Source organism: Mesocricetus auratus, unplaced genomic scaffold (genome assembly GCF_017639785.1).
Source record: "Mesocricetus auratus isolate SY011 unplaced genomic scaffold, BCM_Maur_2.0 Super-Scaffold_100018, whole genome shotgun sequence".
NCBI lineage: Eukaryota > Metazoa > Chordata > Mammalia > Rodentia > Cricetidae > Mesocricetus > Mesocricetus auratus.
The window spans coordinates 22,645,057-22,665,525 of NW_024429199.1; the positions used below are offsets into that span (position 1 = coordinate 22,645,057).

General features: G+C 39.8%; 2 long non-coding RNA genes across 2 annotated transcripts in view; both read left to right on the forward strand.

Moving 5' to 3' along the window:
• The window catches only part of LOC121132819, a 118,013-nt gene that overhangs the window by 15,771 nt on the left and 81,773 nt on the right, over window positions 1–20,469 (forward strand). The gene's annotated exons all lie outside the window — the stretch shown is intronic.
• The window catches only part of LOC110340112, a 30,067-nt gene continuing 11,397 nt past the window's right edge, over window positions 1,800–20,469 (forward strand). The window contains exons 1-2 of the long non-coding RNA XR_002381896.2: window positions 1,800–3,957; window positions 4,285–4,370. This is a non-coding gene — a long non-coding RNA (uncharacterized LOC110340112). The remainder of the gene's footprint in view (window positions 3,958–4,284; window positions 4,371–20,469) is intronic.

Here is a 20,469-nt window from a genome sequence, read left to right on the forward strand (position 1 = left end):
TGTAGATTTCTCTGTACTTGACCACCTCTTCTTGGAACTGCACCATAAATGGCAGATCGAAAGCTTGTTATTATTAAAAAGGAATTAGGCTCGCGGTGTATTTGTGAAACCAAATGGACAGAATTTTATGGATGTTTCATGTTCAGAGGGCCTTTACCTGGCACTGGCAATGTTGAATGCTGTAACTAGCAGTAAAGGAATGTTCCACAACAGGGAACAAGTCAAGCACATACAGAAGTTATTATAAGCCGTGTCCACTACTGTATTTTCACCCTCTTCTTTTTAGATCCCCCAGAACAGTTGGTTGAAGGCCACCATGTAGGTGCTGGGATTTGAACGTGTACTCAAACTGCTGATCCATCTGTCCAGCTTGCATTCTTCTTTTTAAATACCTGTTTTAATTAATACATAGGCACATCATTCCCCTCTTCTGTTTCCTTCCTCCAACCCCCCATTCTTGTACCCCTCAAATTGATGGCCTCTTTTTTGGACTATTATTTTTACATGTTTATATGTACAAATATATAAATACAACCTGCTCAATTCATTTTTATTGTTTATGTGTATATGATTTTAGAGCTGACCACTTGTATTGGATGAACAATCAGAGAGAGACAAATTCTCCCTTTTTCAGCAGTCAACAGCTGCCTGTAGTTTTTTTTTTACCTAGGAGTTGGACCTATGGAATCTTCCTGTCTCCACACTGGCATGTCTGTGGATATTGTTATTGTTCAGGCTTTGTTTAGGTAGTCATTTCTGGGAGACACAGTCTCACAGCTGACTTTCTAGTCTCCTGGATCTTATGGTCCATCTAACTCTCTTCCACATTGTTCCCTGTAGATGTGCCCATTTTGGAGTGGGTTTCCCACAATCCACTGATCTCTTCATTGTCTGTGCAGAGAAGCTTTTTGATGGGGGTGAGAGTTACACTTACCTGTGGCTATAAAGACTGACCTAGTAACATGGTGGCAGGAGATTTTCTCCTAAGACCCATGACCTTGCTGTCTCTGGGTAGTTGGTTAGGTTTCTAGGACCCACCATAATTTCCCTTCTGTTGAGTGGACCATAAGGCCAATTAGAGAGCTGTTGGTCACCAACAACATATGAGTGCCACTATTGCTCCTTTAGGGACAGTGTTATATCCATGTTGTTATTTCTCTTCTTGTCCAGGATGGAGCATGGCCTGGTGTATGTGCTCAAAAAATGTTTGCTAAAAGGTGAATCTGCAAGGGAATGTGCATAGAACACTGGGGTTTTCTTTCTCTTCTCTATCTTAATAGAATGATGGGTCAAGTCCTTCTGTGTATATGTTTGTCCTATTGGTTGATAAATAAAGCATTGTTGGCCAATAGGGAAGCAAAATAGGTGAGACTAGGAGTCGAGGAGGATTATGGGAAATATAGTCAAGAGTAGAGAGTCACCATGTGATCCTGGGAGGGGAGGACACAAGTCTGGCATTCTTGATAATATAAGACCTTATACAAATATAAATTAGGGGGCTGGAGAGATGGCTCAGAGGTTAAGAGCACTGACTGTCCTTCCAAAGGTCCTGAGTTCAATTCCCAGCAACCACATGGTGGCTTACACCATCTACAATTCAATCTGGTGCCTTCTTCTGGTATGTAGGCAGAACACTGTATATGTAATAAATAAATAAACCTTTAAAAATATAAATTAGTAATTATGGGTTAATAATTAAGTCAGAGCTAGCCATTAAGAAACCATAACAAATGGCCAACAGCTTCATAATTAATATGTCTTGTGTGTTGTTTAGGGGCTGAAACAGCGGCGGGACTTGGGCAGGTGGTGGGAAACAGTACACATTATAATAGAAGTATCATCCTTAAGAAAATCATGATTAACCCATGTGTGTAATATATTTGTAATCCCTGGGCTGAGAAAATAGAAACAGGTGAATCCCAGAAAAAAACAAAACAAAACAACAACATAGAGGACCAGCATAACCTACTTCACAAGTAAATGACCCTGTCTTAAAAAATGCATGTGTCCAAGATACAATACTTACATTATTCTATACTCCCCCCCAGCATAGTCATACTTGCCCAGCATGGTGCACAGGTTCATACATGCACACATATGCATGTATACACACATTAAAAAAGAAAATTATGATTGAATTAATTGATTGGGAAGCTTTCTCCAAATAAAATCTCTTATAAGATAGTCTAGATCAGTGGTTTTCAACCTTCCTAATGTGTGACCCTTTAATATAGTTTCTCATGTTCCGGTGACTCCCCAGCCATAAAATTATTTTTGTTGACACTTCATAACTATAATTTTGCTACTGTTATGCATTGCAGTGTAAATATCTGCATCCTCTGATGGTCTTAGGAGACCACTGTGGAAGGTTCATTCCACCCTCAAGGGGATCATGATCCACAGATTGAGAACCATGGGTCTAGACTAAAGAGTGTATCTATGAATGATGAGGTGAAAATGAGAAAGGTTCTGGGTCCTAATCTGAAAATGTTTCCCAGTTTGTACTGTGCGTATGGCTTACAGACGCATTTGTGACACACGAAGAGACGCCTATGGAACACATCCATCTGCAGAGTGTGGGCTGCTGCAGGCATATTCCACCATTTTCTGTGTGAGCGCATGAATAAAGCACATGGAGCTCTAAGGGGCCACCAGGACAGTCTTCCATAGTCCCCGAATTCCCATGTTAAGTGATAGCACAAAGAACTAAGCCTGTCTGGTCTACAAGAACTGGGTTTCCTTTCACAACCCAGAATGGTGTGCACAGGTGCTGGTGACACAGCTTCCCAAGAGTCCCCCCACTCCAAATCTGACCAATCAATTTGGACAACTTTGAGAAGCAGTTCAAATCTGATTTGTTTTAAATTATTCTCTTTCTTACCTTGTATTTCTTTCCTTAAGAAACTCGAGTCTGATCTGTTTTTAGGACTCGGCCCACTGAGTTGGACTTGATGGGTTCAGTTTCACTGCTGTTTTTCTTCTTTAAAAAGAAGAATACAGGAGTTCTGTCCCCCACAACTAGAAAAGCATTAATTCTTTCTTCTTCTATTTAGACACTTAAATGCATACTATGGTAGGTACATGCATTGCAATTCCTGGAAATAGTGGGGAGTTGGTTCCCCTATGCCCTTCTAACCTTTCCTTTTAAATAGCTTGGTGACTTCTCATGACCCACAAGTAAATGACACCAGCTAAATACCTGAAATTTAACCTGTTTGAGTATTAGTTTCCATTTCATTTGTGGGACTTTTCCACTGTAAGAATTATTTTATTTTTCCTGGCATCATTCTCCATCCTATCCTCTGTACACCTTAGAAGGCCCCTCTTTCCTAGGCTGAGGATCAGTGGGATCAACTACTGCACTCTCAAGAGGGAGACACACACTGGAGGGAAAACAGCTGGCCTGGAGTCCATTCTGTCATAACACACTGATCCTAATTCCTTTCATACTCTATTAAGTTTCTTGTAAACTCCTGCTAGAATAGGTATATTTATTTATAGTGTGCATGTGTCATGTGTGTGTGTGTGTGTGTGTGTGTGTGTAGGGGTACTCATGTTAAGCTCAGAGAATACTTCTCACTAGTTGGTCTGTCCCACTCCCTTGTGGAATGCGTACACTGAACATAGGCAGTGATGCCTGGCCAGAAGAGTCTCTACTCAGTAAATAATCCTGTCAGCCCAGCATTTTATGTTTGAAAACCAGGAAGACATGATAAGCAATTAGAATATTTCTTCAAGTTCTAGAAATTAGGACAGAGTCCATGTCAACAGGCAAGCTGACTACTCACAGCGTAACTTTTGTTCAAAGTTTTCTCTAGAAGTTCAGGAGAAGCCACTGAACTTTTCCCCTGACTATCTTAACACTTCTTTTTTTGTATTTGAGAGTCTGGCCAAGATTGGAAACAGAGGTGTGAAGAATTACAAGAGTTGATGTTTTTGCAGTACTTTGAGCCAGGAGTAAGTAAGCAAGAAATTCTAAAATGTCTTGAGAAACTTTGTCTTCAAAAATATTCTAGCTTGTATTATTTTTAAGTTTAAGAGTTAGACAGGTGAAAAGTTACACAAAAAGTGGAGACTTACATGGGAAGCAAGAGGAAATGTAGTTATTCCAACATGTTCATCTTTGTAGAGGCTTTAGTAACCCTTTACATCGTTTCTTCTCTGGTGGTCATGATCACTATATCAAAAAGGAAAGTTTGGTGGGGTTACTTCTATTTTACAAATGAGAAAAATTGAAGCACAATGTTCAATAATGAAGTTTATTTTGTTGTTTTGACCCGATAGGTCCTCATAGAACCTACATCCAACAACTGATGAAAGCAGAGGCAGTGACCCACAGCCAACCACCGGGCTGAGTTCCTGGAGTTCAGGTGAAGAGAGGGAGAGAGGATCATACGAACAAGGGAGGTCAAGAGTATGATGGGGAAAACCACAGTGACAGCTGACAGGAGCTAGTGGGAGCTCATGGACTATGGACTGATAGCTGGGGAGCCTGCATCCCAAATTAGACCTTCTGAATGTGGGTGACAGTTATATGGCTAGATGTGTTGGCAAGGCCCTTGGCAGTGGTACCAGGACCTATCCTGGGTATATGAACTAGCTTTTTGGAGCCCATTCCCCATGGTGGGATATCTTCATCAGTCTTGATACTGGGGGGGGGCTTGGTCCTGCCTCAAATTGGTATTCCAGACTTTGTTGACTCCCCAGGAAGGCCTTACCCTCTCTGAGGAGTGGATAGGGGAGAGGCAGAGGAAGAGGGATGAGAAAGGGAAAGAGAGGGGAAACTGGGGTTGGTATGCAAAATGAAAATATTTAAATAAAAAAATTAGTGGGACCTCATACTTGAGCATGGTAGTGTGGACTTATTGTCCCATATACTCAGGGAGTTGAGGTGTGAGTATCTCTTAAACCCATGAGTTTGAGAGCAGCCTGGTCAACAGCAAGACTTCATCTCACCAATTACTTTAAAAGGGTTTCCTCTTCAAACCTTGAATAGTGGGAGGCAGAAGCTTTGAGACAATAAAATAGGAAAATGGCTACCTTTTATGAATGTTCGCAAGGTGCCCAATGCTGAGTCCTCTGCACTTACTATTCAGTTCAGTTCTTACAACAGGACCATGAAATACATTGTTGTCCTTCCCCTTTCACAGTTGAGAAGCATAGAGGTCCAAAGCTACTTTGTGACATGTAAACAGCCACAGCTGTAATGTAGGAAGCAAGCCTCCAGTTTATGATGCCATGCTAGCCATAAAGGGGTCAGAGGCTGGACTTCATCTCAGTATTCTGAGAATACCTGGATCCTAATGTTTCACAGGCCACAGCCCAGTATAGGCCATCAGTAGGCCCCGTCTACTTCTTTATAGATCTCAGACCTATAAGCTCTGCATTGGTTCAAGAAACTCCCACCTTGGAGTATAATTCAATAACAGTTGACACAGGCAATGCATGCCAGAAATGTTCTGGAATACTTGGAACTACAGAACCAGGCAACGCTTGCACAATTGTAGGAAACTTCTATAGCTCAAAACCAGGGGGCAATCTTACTAGGCAATCTCATCTCATCTTCTTCATTAGCTCATCTCTTCTGTGTCTGTTCTTCTGTATTCATTTCTCTGTCTCACCTACATGGTCTTCATTACCAAATGGTCTTTTCATTTCTTTGGTTGATGTTGTCTTGGAGGCCAGGCTGGCCCCAAACTTGCTCTATAACTGAGGATGACTGTGAACTCCTGACATACCTGCCTTAGCCTCCTGGTTTCTCAGATTACAGTCATGTGCCATCACACTCAGCTAACCCATCTTTCTCTGTCAGCATGGGCACACATATGGCAACATGAAAAATATTGCTTGAATTATGAAAGCTACTTTCAGGGGTAGCAGTGTGTGCCTAGTATTTTCCTTTTTTTCCACCACATGATTTTTAGTTTCTGCTTTGGATACATTGGCCTTTCAAAAGTATGTATAAGTGGTTTTATTTTTATAGTTTTCAGAAGAAATATATCCCAATGATAGTGATATCCAGAGAACTCTGGAAGATCATTTCGATTGGAGAAAAACTCTGAAGTATTTATTAGATTTATTACCATTTAGAGTAAAAATGGAAAATGCAGCTTAACTTTGTTTTGAAGAAGAAAAGTTATTATTCAATAAACAATTGCATTCCAGATCATTTTGATTTCTGTTTGAGAGCTCATTCCTTAGCTCTGGTAACTATTCAGCAAAACAGAGGAACGACAACTCTTCTTGTTGTGTTTGTTTTATATATACTTATGCCAGATCATTGGGGACTACATCTTTGATAGGGTTATGTACTGGTTTGTATTTCAAATTTATGTCAGATCACAAATAGGTATTCCTGGTGTATTAGCAATGTTTTGTTCTCATCAGGAACCACAGCTTTTATATCATATCCATATCCAGCCAGACAGTAAAGGAAAACATAGAGTCTTAAGAAAGGTTCCTTAAGATTTAGGTTTCTCATAGCTCGAACCATAGAATTAAAGGCCACAGGAGGAATCCTGTCATACAGCCATGTGCAAGTACAAGGTGTGTGTTGGGGGAAGGGGGGAGTGGTGATGTTCTCTACTGAGAACATCTGTTTGCTCAGTAACAACAGGACGGAGTTCTGGTGAGGACACAGCAATATCAGCCATGAGGCGATCTGGAGAATAAGATTGTACCTGTTGCATCTTCTAGAAAGAATATGTTTTCCAATGCTATTCAAATGGAAAATAATGACATCAGAGAAACAAGGACTCAGAGGAATAAAGTAGAGAAGTAATACTGATTATAGCAACCAATACTCTTCCAGATCGCATGCATTCCACTGATTTATTTATTTATTAAACATTAAGTATTTCAGGCTCTATTTCAAGTGCTGAGGATACAACAGTGAACAAAAATGAACAAATATCCCAATTACATGGAACTTAAAGTTTATATACTCTAAACGATAAATTCTATTCTGTGATAACTGTTACAGAGAAATCCAAGATGCAGAAATAGGGGAATTTGCAGGACCTCAGGCAAGAGATGATCTCACCAAGTAAGGATTTGAAGGAGCTATTAACACGTCTGTGTCATGCTAGAACCAGCAAGTATGCCCATTTCCTCAGAGGGTAACAGTAGAAAGGAGGAAAGATGGGACATGAGCACCAAAGAGGCCATGCCGCTGAGTGACATGGGAGAATATTTGCAAACTTTGGATAAGGGAGTTGCCACGGTTGAAATAGGATAGTTAAGTCTATTATGTTCATAATACATTAAGTGAACGATATGATGGCCAAAATACAGGCATCTGCTACAGGGTAGTGGTTGATTTTAGTTAACTTGACATAAACTACAGATACCTGGGAAGATGGAACCTCAGTGAAGGAATTTTCTCCATCAAATTCACCTATGGGCATGCCTGTGGGGCATTTGATAGTTAACCAATGAAAGAGGTTATCTGTGGGCAGACAGTCCTGTGCTGTATTGGAGAGGTGCATGGATGGTGGCTTGGAAGGAAGTTACTAAGCAGCTTTCCCTTGTGGTCTCTGCTTCAGCTCCGGCCTCCAGCGTTTTGCCTTAAGCATGGGCCCTATCCCCTCTCACTGATGGATAAACCCCTTTCCTGTCCAACTTGATTTTGTCAGGGTTTCATCAAAGCAACAGGATTCAGACAAGGACAGTTTATAAATGCAAATGAGAGGGAAATGGGTGTGAACCAGGCTAATGTCATGGGAGGAAATAAACTCTGGTCAGAGTCTGGGCCTGTTTCAAACTGGAGCTATCGGGGCTTTTTAGTGGACTCAAACTGGAGCAGGAGGGAAATGAAAGGAAGAGAGAACCAATGGAGGACACCAGGATGCATTGTCCTGGGCCAGTGGGCAGATGGAATCAACATTTATTGCAGTAGAAAAGGCTACAGAGGAACAGTTTGGGGTGTTTCATGTAGTTACATTTGTGACACTTTAGACATTCCACTTGAGGAGGTCCAATATGCAGCCAGATACTAAGCCTGGAGTTTAGGAAACAGGTCAGACTAGACATGGAAGTCTGGAAGAACTAATCAAAGAGGCAACATTGAAATATCTAAGCCTGGATGAGATAATCAGAGAGAGTCAACTCAAATAAGGGATAATGATTGAGTTCAGGGGAATTACTATTTGTGGAGGATGTGATGGAACCAGAATGAGAGACTAAGAAGAAACTAAAACTGAGGGAAGAGAAAGGCAGAAGGGACCCCCATCTTACAGCCATGCTGTGTAAGAAAACGTGTTTCAAGGATGATCCTTGTTCTGACAGCTCGCTGATTCAGTGGGGATTAAAGGGTTTCATTAGGTTTAGCTGTGCAGAGAGTCATGGTCCTCTTTTCTAAGAGTTTCCTGCAGGAGCCTCTGAAGTGAGACGGAGGGAGAACAGGAGGGGTGAATTACAGGCAGTGAGTGTATCATGATAGAGGCAAGAGGAGAAAAATCAGTTCCTGGACAGATAAGTGCTAAGAAATTGTTTGAAAAGATAGTATGTTTGCTTTTGAGCTATATATATTAAGCAGGATGGGGTGACATTGGAGAGTGTAAGAGAGAAGACATAAAAAAGAAGGAATGGGAGCTAGGGTGCAAATGGAAGAATGTGCGTGAAGTGGGCCAAAGACCTCTTTCAGTGAGATCAGTGGCAGAGGTTACAGGTGGGAATGACAAAACAGTCCTTTAGGAGGAGAGGAACAGAACGTACACACTGGGAAAATGTGATGGATTGATTCCAGCATGGCTGATGGATTCTTGGAACCAGACATCTTGAAAGAGTGAGCAAAAAGTGAAGGGTTAGCCAATGAATGCTAATTAGTCTGCTTCCAGATGAATGGTGAGGAAGAAGGGTGTTGGACCTTTCCTAAGATCTAAAAGGACTGTATGACATGTAAGGGAACTGGAGGCTTACCTATTTAGTGGGAAAGCCAGATTAACAGTGACACAGGCTTCCGCACAGTACGTGGCAAAGCTAAATGAATGGTCTTTCCAGTAGATTTTGGACTTAAAATATGAGGCAGTGCAGGGGTAGGACTTGGATAAAACACAGTCTCCAGGGAAAGCTGGAACAACGGATCTGCACATTATGTCTTCCAGGCCTGAAACAGGAAGTCTGATTTTAATAGCCTCGACTTACAATATTAATGCCCTCCAAAGACAATTAATATGTTGCCAAGTCTGATGCCAGGTTTTGAATGCTCACAACTCAAGTGCCTTAGTTGTTTTTTTGTTACCATTTTTCTTTTTTTCTTCTCCTTCTTGCCAGAGGCTTCTGACCTTTTAGGTCAGACAATCTATCTCCTACATAAGTTGTTTACCAAAAGGAAATAATGAAAGAGAACAAGAAAAGGATAGACATTAAACATTTTGGGTTGAAATGCATTTTTCTTGGCCACAGAATCCCTAAAATCCCTTTGTGTACACACAAATACTCTATTTACATCTTGTAGTTTAGACCACATAATTTTGAAATCCAACTCTTCAAAGCATTCTGTTCTAGTTAGGCAAGGTTAAAAACCAATTCTGTCAGACGTCCATATATGTTGCTTTTTCTTTTTAAATTAGATACCCAAAGATGTCCAGCTTAATCTATCACATGTTCAGATGTCAATATTCAGCAAGTTCTGCTGCCACAAATGGTTTTTATACTTGTTTTATAAAGCTTTTACTTTCAGATTCTGCAGGATAAAATTTCCATTCAGTATTGCTATGAGGCAAGAAATAGAGATATTATTTTCTCATAAAGAATTACCAAGCTATTCAGCATTGTACACAATTTGTATATAGATCATGTTTACTGATAAGAGAAAATAGTTTAAAGAACATCCTTGTATCTTTAACAAGTGGCTAAAAATATAAATGGTTTTAGATGCATGATTGTTGAGGTATATGTGGGTTCTTGGAACCCAAACTTCATTCTTTACACTTTATCTACTGTGCTAGCTCCCCAGCCTGATACTATTATTCTTCAGTTATTTGCTAATTTGATAATTTAAAAAAAGTTAGCACACTGTTGTCATAAATTACGCAGTAGCCATTACCTTGTTTCGGTGTGACTCCAGCCCCTAAGCACATTTAATTGGTTCAGTGTGAATTCCTGGTCAAACTTATATTAATGGAGGGAGTTTTGAGTTTTAAGTTAGAGATAATTGTAGGCGTGGAGTACCTAAAATTCAGGTACTATTTGACACTCATGTTTTGTATACATAGAAAAATGCAGTAAAGTTAATCTGCATATGATCTGGGTATTATGAATTGTTGGTCAATAGAGTCTTCTATTATGTAAGGTGTCTCTTTATTTTTTTGTTAGCTCTTTTGCTGTGCAAGAGCTCCTGGAATTGATAAAATAACATTTGTTACTATCGGCTTTGATTTTCTGTGTTTTTTGGGGGATGTGACTCAGAAAATCAATACCGATAGTAACATCTTGAAGTGGTTTTCCTTTATTCTTCTAGTGGTTTCAGGTCTTAAATTCAGTCTTTCATCCATCTTGGCTTTGTATACATGATAAGAAAGAAGAGTTAAGTTTTAGTCCTATGCATGTGGACCTCTCATTTCTTCAGCATTTTGGTGTAGAGGCTGCTGTCCTTTCTCTGATGTCTATTTTTATAGATTTTTCTCAGAGTCATTTAGTCATTGTCCTACTTTGCTTTCCATTGCTGTGATAATCACCACAGTCAAAGCAACTTTGTAGGGGGCGTGCTATTGGGGCTTATAGATCTAAATCACAGTCTATCATTGAGGGAAGCCAAGGCAGGAACTCAAGCAGGGCAGGAACCCAGGGACAGGAAGCAGAAATAATGGAGGAGTGCTGCTTACTGGCTTGCTCTCCATGACTTGCTCAGTTTGCTTCCCTCCATATTCTAGGAACATGTTGTCAGGGATGTAACCACTCACAGTGGGCTAGACCCTCCCACAGCATTAATCAAGAAAGTGCCTCAGATTTGCCTACAGGTAATATATAATAGAGGAATTTTCTCAGTTGAAGTTCCATCTTCTCAGATGACTCTAGCATGTGTCAAGTTGACAAGCTACTGTCCACCTTTGTTATCAAAATGCAGGTTTCTTTTTGGGACCCACAGTCTGTTCCTCTGCTTAAGGTGTCTGTTGTCAGGATAACACCATTGTGTTTGGGTTGCTGTGGATCTACAGTATGTCTTGAAATCAGGTTTATGATGCCTCTGGCTTTGTTCTTCTTGTTCAAGATTACTTTGGCTCTTTGGTGTCTTATCTTCTTCTATGTAAATCTTTAGAACATCATAGGAATGTTATTTGGTTGGGAGTAATATTGCTTTCATTATTTCTCTTTCAGCAAACATATTATTCACACATAGACAGTGACTGAGATTTCCTAGTTGATTTTGTATCCTGTCCCTTTATTGAGCTTATTTTCTATTTGAGTCTTAAAGCTTCTATAAAATTATCATCCACAAAAGGCAGTACAAACATTTGCCTGTTTTCTTACAAGGTGAAGATGACCATTGTTAACATATTTGCCTCTTATGCTATTGGTTATTAGTTACAGTATGTAGCTTCTACTTATTCATTTATCCACATATGTTTCCAGTTGATAAATTATACTCATCTGCTTTTGACTTTGTGTCCATTTATTTTAATACAGAGGTTATGTTCGCAACATTTTCAATTCTAATATTTTATTTGCAAAGTAAATGACTGAAATTATTTTCCTCATGCTATCCAGTCTCTTTTATCATGGTATAATTCTTCACACTATAGAAGTTTTATGGTTGATATAGTCAGATTGACTAGTTTTTCCTTTATTGCTTTTTGATATATCTTATGCAAGAAGACTTTCTTACCCCAAGGTTATAACCAGATTATCTTTTTATAATTTTATTCTGTTTAAGTTTCCATAAATTTTTTGACTTGCCAAGTTTTTTTTGTGTGTTGGGGCCCAAATAAGATATTTTGATATAGGCCTCAGCTCAATTCCAGGAGCTCGAATCTCCTATTGTCTTTTAGATGTCCGCTGGTTACCTCCAAATGGCTTGGCCTTGGTGGAGAATAGCTTCCATTACGTTTAACAATAGACCTAGGTCCACAACCATCATAACAGCTAATGGGACATGCCTGGGGACCAATAAAACATGCCTAAATACTGGTAAGATGTGCCATTACAGAAAGTCTGAGGACTTGTGTACCTGCATTCTAGGACCATCTCTAGGGTTAAAGGAAGTGTTTCCTGGTCAGCCCTATATACATGATAATAGATGTCTTCTGCCAGTACCTCAGCTTTTAGAAAGCTATTTAATAGGATGCTTGAATAAACCGGTGTCTCCAGTATGGACTGAGAGTCCTTCTGAAAAGACATGATGTCTCTGTCTCATTCTTAACATCGTTGGGTAGCTAGGACTTCCCTGATCCACAGTTCCCCACTCAGGGTCAGACCTGGGGCTGTTCGGCTGGTTCCAAACACAGCCCCAAAGACATCAGTCCAGGATAGATGACTCTTGCACCATAAGACTGATACAGGCCGGACCCCGGCATAAGATGACTAAAAGTTTGTCATTACAATGAACACAGTTCTAAAAACATCAGTCCAAAATAGATGGTCCCTACAGCTAAGGACTGATACAAGCCGGACCCTGCATTTTTGTATGCAAATGTCAAGGCTACTCTAATAATTTACCTTGTCTTCCCTTTGTCTTACTTACACTATATATGAATTTCATAATCATAGCCCCATTTTTATATTAAATAAACAAGAGACTATATTCTTCCCTACATGTTGTCACAGCTATCCCCACTGCTTCCTCGCTAAACTGAAACATCCTCTTTGTCATCCATCCTGTGACCTTTACATGGCTCTATTTATGTTCTCTGCTCCCGGCCTCTTCAGTGATGTTGTACTGTTTTCATTTCTGTGGACATAAAGGCTATTTTCCTTCAAAAGTATTCTCTAATCTTTTGTTGCTGTTTTTTGTTTCTGTTTTTAAGAGATTGATTTCTCTCTGTAGTTCTGGCTGCCCTAGAACTTGCTTCCAGGTTAGCTTTGAACTCACAACCACCTGCCTCCACATATAATTTATAATCCTGTTGGCAACACTCTGAATTCCTTGATTAACAGGAGGCAGCTCAAAGTGTTTTATCCAAGAATATAGTATCTCCATTTATTCAGTTCTTTTTGTGTGATGCGTTAGTGTTTTATTTTTTCGTAATGTCTTTGTTATAGCCAATTTATTTTGAGAGTATAAAATTTGCAATTTATGGAATCAAGTAGACAGCTATTGTTGATATTAAAAGAAATAAATCATATTCAAGCATAGTGGTCTTAAGCATGAATAGTATTTTTGAAAATCAATAATCATGCCTTGTACTTTTCCTTGATGTACACAGGCAATAGGAAAGTAACTGGTCTTTTCTTTCCATATGTTGACTTGTTTTTCTTTTGTTACTGCCTTTCATCCAAATCTCCTGACAAATGTTGAGTAATACGGCTGATAATGTTTGTCTGTCTTTTTCCTGTCTTCAGTGGGAAAGTCTCTAATATTTCACCCTCTGACATGGTAAGGCTTTTGTTGTTGTTGGCCTCTGTGATGGGGCTTGGAATGTCCCTTAAAGGCCCAAGTGTTAAAAGCTTATTCCCAGGTCCACAGCACTGCTGGGAGGTCGTGGAATCTCCAAGTAGCAGAGCCTAGTGAGAGATTTTGTTGTTGGTACTTGTCCTCAGAGACAGATGTGGGACTCTAGGCTTTGCCTTTCCTTTCCATATGTACCTGTGAGTTTAGCCATATACTGCTGCTAAGATGGCTTTTCCTACCACAAGCCTAAAAACAGTAGGGTTAACCAACCCTGGGCTGGAAGCAGCAGAAATGTGAGCCCAAACAATTGTTACCTCTGTATGAGTTGAATATCTCTTGTATTTTGTTGTGGAAACAAAACACTGTCTGACTAGCAAATTGGTTGATAAAGAATTTTCTATCAATAAATCATCTACCTACAGTCATATATGCAATATATATATTTAAAATAAAGGTATATATTGGGCTTATAAAAGTATATGGCAAAGAATTGAACACATTATGTTACAAAGATCCCAGTTCTCAGAAAAGCCAAGTGAGAATCCTGGCTCCATCACTTAACACTAGTAGTGTGACTTCTGACTGATACTTTACCTCTATGAGTCTGAAGTTTTTGCATCTGAAAGAGAAAATTAACACATACAAAAATAAGTTTGTTTAGATGACCAATAAGAGAGATTGCATGTGTCAGCGGCCCTACAGACTGACTTGCTGTGGTGTCAGTAAACCTAGATCATGCCCAGTATTGCAGAGGAGTTGAACAATAACAGCAGAGTACAAACATCAGGAAACTATTGCACTTACACTGTTCTGCCACTCTTAACTGAAAATACAGCAGCTGTTATATAAAGTATAGTTACACGATGTATTTGATTTCATTAAGATGGCACATGTGGATTATATAAGAATAACTAAATAATGATTCTGTTAAGCTTGAAATGTTCTTAATGTAAAAAAATAAGGAAAAATACCAGCGTTTTATAAACTTGATTATGTGTGGTGGTCTGGTGAGGAATCTCTTTACACTAAGACTTCTGGGTTAAAGGGCAAATGACTTCATTTAGATTTTAGTCATTTAAAAGGTCTCTTTCCTTAGAAACATGGTGAGGTAACAGGTCAGGTTACCAGTAACAGTAACATGGAACCTTATGAGCTCATGAAGGAAGTTATATGTCTTTGGATTTTGATAACTTAAAAAACTTAGTGTCACTTACTTGAAAAAAAATAATTTCTTCTACTGAGCTACCATCAGAGTTAATGGTCAAGTTGGATTTGAATAGCCCAACATGATTTTTCGAAATTGTTCTGTTCTCCCCTAGTCGTTTATGATTTGGCCAGAGTATGTGTAGACATGGCTATTGGGTGTGTTTGATACTCTATGATATTGTCAGCCTGTGTCTTTTATGAGAATGTGTCCATTCGGATATTTACTCATTCAAATGTAAAGAATCTTTTAATTTACCCTTGCAAGAACTTTTGTACACTACACATTTTATAGATCATGCTCCCTCACATTCTGTGGAAGTTTCAGACCATAACGAGAACCTCTATAAGTATTTTAGTGCAGTTAGTGAAAATAATACAGGAGTTATTTAGAGGCTCATTATGTATAAACTTTATAATTTCAGAGTCTGTTTTTCCAAGTACATGATTCATTTCTTGACCATAGGGACTTGCTTACTTGTGTCTGTAATGCCAACATAATACATTTAATGGTGCTCATGAGATGACAACTGAGAGATTAAGGAAGAAAAAGAATTTGACAAGTTTTCTAAATGAACTTCAGCTTAATAAAAATTAAGTGAAAATATAAAAATAAAATTAAAAAGTTATCTTTATAGTAAGATGCATTAGCTACCATACTCTTAGTGGGTGAGAGTCCACTTACCTGTGCCATGGAGGATTGCTTTTAAAACTGTGGGCTGAGAAAATGCCAGAAAATTAAGTATCTTTAAGTATGGGAAGCTCAGGTTTCTTCTCGTTCAGTAGTGGGGACAGTCTTTCACTTTCTGATTGTGCAGTCATACGATCTGGAACCACTGACACAAGTGTGTGTCCCAGTTGAGTGTGGAGGCCAGCAATAGATAGTAGTTCACTGAAAGTCAAGTGTATTTGAAAGACTGTAACATACACTTAGGAAATGGTGAACAATGAGACAACTCATAGCAAATGACCAGATCTCTAAGAAAGAAGTGAATGACTTTCTTTTACATATATCCAAAACAGGGCCAAGTTTGCTGCTTGAAGAAAAAGCAAAAGGGTTATTGAAGACACCACCATCAAGGTGGTGACACTGACAGACACCCATCAGCAAGACCTTTCTCCCTTTTAAGGACAAGATATTACTATATTCGTTTTCTCTGAGTCTCCCGAGTTCCAGAGTTTGCAGTCTGACTGCAGAGTTACTTTTTTTTCCATGTGGAGAGGACTGCGGGAAAGTGACGCAGGCACAGGCTGGCTGGCTGGCTGGCGGGCTGGCTGACTGGCTGGCTGGCTGCCCCCTCACTGCCTGCCTTCTGGGCCTGGCTTGCTGTTTATACCTGCTGAAGTGCTTTCCGTGTTTGAGTTGGCACTGCCCACGTACATGCTAGAGCCCTAGGCTGTTCATGATGTGTGTCCCAGGACTTTGAAACCTATGCGCTGGCGGCTGGGACCAGAGAATGTCTCTCGGTTTTTTGGGAGCACTCCATGTTTTTTTCCAAGAGGTTAGATCACTCGCCTCAGTCCAGGCTTGCTAGACAGAATGTAACAGTTACTGTTTGAGACATCCTGAACTTTTTAAAGGCAAAAGGCACAGGGAGAGGCTGGAGAGGAAGCCTTGGGTCCACCGAATAGCTTGAAAGTGAGCCCTCTGTAACGGGTAAATGAAGAATTTTACTGAACTGAAAGATTTCTCATTGAAGCAGAAGGGAGAAAAATTTACTTCTTGCTATGTAAGAACACTCTGTTTATAATGTTCAGTTCCAGTCCAGTGACAACTGGGATCCAGACCAGATTGATCAAGTGACTGCAGGAAGGGTTTTAAGGGTGATAGAATTTTTATACAACTTTACCTGGCCATCTCCTTAGCCCTAAAGTCTCTATCTAGATCTTTAGAAGACTTGTCTTTTTTCAAAGTTCTAAAATCAGGAAAACATTGACACTTGCACATTCACAGCAACACTCCCTTGTTCTTTCACACCCCCGCCTGTGTCTGTCACCCTGAGACACACCGGTGCCTGTTAACAGCATCACCTGCATTTCCACTAAGATTTCTCTCCTTTCATCTCTTTCTGTGAGAAATCATGGCTCATGGGAGAATTCTTTTGTTTGGTTTATATAATCTCCAATTTCCTCACATCATTTCTGTCTCTTTGTTTAGGAATGAACATGATAGAGAGATATGCAAGGGCTATGATACCTGAGAAACTACCATGTATTTCAAGTATTTTGTAATAGAGTATGATACCATCTCTATAAAAGAGTAATAAGTATATGACGAGACTGAGTTCAAAGCTGGAGAAGACCGATTTCCAAGTTCACAGCAACTTTGTTTACCGGAAAACACAGTAAAGCCCTTGTCATATCCTCCCTTTCACAGCACCAGTCAAGTACAAAGTCTGTGTTCTTGTAAATATGCTAAGAATTTCATCTGTAATGTTTGTCTATGAAGAACATAAAAATTTCTTTGAGTAGCGTGAGTGCCAGTTTGCAAACCAAGGGAAAGAATCTGTACCTGGGATTCAAGAAGGAAATGCTGCTGAGGAATGAATAGGCCCCCCTTCACACTCGAGGCAGGCAGTTTATTCTTGGGTCAGACTCAGTGGTCTCCCACACAATCATGTCCTCTTCCCGTACTCCCCACCCCTTACCCCTGCATGCTTCTCTCAACAGCCTAATTCATGCATCTGTCTGAGAAAGCTTAAGGATACATGAAGCCTCTCTGAGAAAGTTGCATGTTCTATCAACTCTAATAGACTAGAGTTGTCCCAGAGTCTGGGACACCTTTGTTTGTCATTCGAGAGGTTTATTGATGCAATGTGTAGTCTCTGGCTCTCCTCAAGAAAAAAAAGAATGTTTTTACCTGTGGGCATGTCCAGATGGCAGTGAAAGGCTTGCATTCATGAAAGTGGCATTCACTTTGCTGAATGCCAAGGTATGCAGCAAAGACATGCCCTGTGCCACCCCATCGCCTCAGAAAGAAACAGTATCTAAGGCAATGGATTAGCACCTTTGAGGCCCGCGTTCTCTAGCATTTGAGGCTTAAAGGATGGGTATAAGGCAGGGAAACAACATGAAATAATACCGTGGAGGGCATTTTGTTGTCATTGTTTTCGCGACTTAAAAAGAAAGTTAGTAGAGGGGACAGGGTAGGAACATAGGGATTAATATTTGGAGCCTCAGTAGAAATTTAACAAAGGTATCCCCTGTGCATTGCCAACGTAATGCTCATTTTGTGGCCTCATTTCAGGAACAAATGTGAGTAAAGCTCCAAACTATGTCCAAACGGACAGGACTTGTGCTAAAAAGGCAGTTCCAGTGAGCTTCTTGGAACTTGTGGTGTTCTCGGGACTGCCATTATTTTTTTTTCTTTCTTCTCCCCTTTCTTTGTAACATCCCCTTAATGCTATCACTGGTAAGGTAGTGCAGTTCCCAGAAGGCATTGCTGCTGCTGGCAGAGGTTCCTTCCTTGGCTCCTCCCCAAGTACAGAAAAAGCTCAGGTGACAGCTTCTGGCGTTTGCAGCCAGCTACAGTTGGATTGTGAGCCTGGTAGCTAATTTGGAAGGATATTATGCCTTTTACAGAATTTGGCACGTTCTTGCCATTTATTGCCGGACCTAGCGGAGGAAGACCTTTTTCCATGGTTGCAGAACACAACTTTGAAATTTAGGGACGTTCTCAGATTCAATGAAAAAGCAGTCTCTGATGACTGAATTGCCCTTTGTTTCATTTTGGAGTTGGTGGAGACAATGAATTCATCACCTTCACAAGAAGATCTGGGGGGCTAGAAGCTCTTAAGCTGGCTCTTCCTGGCTACCATTTCGCAGATTCTCTTCAGGTTTCATTGAAATGTCATTGAGTTGCTTTGTGAACCTAAATAAACCCATTTAGTTTGGATTGAATAACACAAAAAACTAAGTGAAAGAACGCAACCAAAAGGGTCTGAGTTCGAACACCAATTTCTCAAGTTCGTTCTCTATAATTTCACCTCAGACCAAGGGATTGGCAGACTGAATAACAAGGATACAAAGAACTTGCTGTGGTATCCTCTGATGTGGCACAGCAGAGGGTCAACTGCAGTTCCACTGGGGCCCCTGTTTCATTACTCCTTTTAATGAGATGAACAGAGAGTCCCTCCTTTTGGACACACCAGCTGGAAGAAAGAGCCCATTAGCACTTACAAAATCTACTGCTACGGAAGCAATCCTTGCCTGCACCTCAGCTAACAACATGAGTGGTCTCTGTCCCACTGCCATCTAGTGATAGTATCCCAACCTGGCCCAGACCACTATAGAATAGAAAGTTGACCACAAACAGCCCTGGAAACTCTCATTTCTTGGATTGAAATGCTATCCATCCATTCCTCTTTCACTGAAAAACACATCCTGTTTGGCCTCAGAGGGTGGTGTGATTTAAAGTCAGGGCTTCATTCCTGAGGTCTCAGATAGGAGATCTACGGAGACATCTTCTTAAGAAACCAATTAATTGTAACTATAATAACCATACCTCAATAGGATAATAAGGTTCAAAGAACCTCCTGAGGATCACTTACTTGTGACTAGTATGCCTTTATGCTGGTAAATTTTAAAACATCCAGGAAAAGACTCTGTTGTTCTTTTCTTAAGACATCCACATGGAATTAATATGAATAACACTTAGAGATGAATCCAACTCTCTGGTCCATTTATGTGTCTTGTGTCTAACATTCTAGATCTTAAATTATTTTTGTCACTACTTTCTAGCTGTGAATAGACAACAACCATGTCTATTCCATACATGTTCCCAAGGTTTCTAGTCATGGGGATGTTATATTCCCGTCTTTGTGTACAGATTGTGGTTTATAGGGATGTTTGGAAGTTGTGTAGAAATTCAGTAGTAATATTTGTTGCATGCTTTCTATCATGGTTGAGGGGCTTAGAGCTAAGTTCTTCATGTCTTCACTTGCTTGTCCCTCTTCAACAACTGAACAAAGTAAGTACCATTTTCCAAAGATCCCATATGGCAAGCATCACATGATTAATGAACTTTCCCAAGGTCACACTGATGATTATTAGGCAAGTCGAGAATGGAATGGAACCTGACTTGAGAACAAATGAAGGTGACTGTGACACTAGGTGAAAACAGAGCTGGTACTGGGTGTCCTCCACGTGGTCCTAAGGGACACTTCCAGCGCATTTTGGTCTCCATTGGAGTTCTCCATCCTAGCTGTACAAACTTTACCATCATGTTTAAGACAGTGTGTGATGCATTTGTAGCAATACGATCACCACATTTCCTCAGGCTCTCTTCCCAGCTTTTTGTGAGATTTTTTTGTTCCTTTTTTTACATTGCTTCATTTTTCTCTAGATCAGGGTAAAGTCTGAAGGCTTAAATTAAAAATGTTTCTATATTCACCTTCTCTCTGTGTTGTTGTTGTCACTTTCTTTTTATTGGTTAGAGGACATGAAGCCATGAGCTACTATTTTACACAGAGCAGCAGTTGATCATCACCAATTACCATTATTTTAACGTTTACTTCAGTTATAATGGATATAAACAAACATTTTCATGATAAATTAATTGCTAAAATAATAATTAATAAATTAATTAATGTTGATTAGCCCAAACATTTTAGGAATTCGTTAAGAAATTGTACTTCCTTTTAACTAAAATTTTCGTTGAGGTTTATTCATTCTACAATGTTGTTTCATAAAGAAAATTTTCGAGTATATCATTTGGC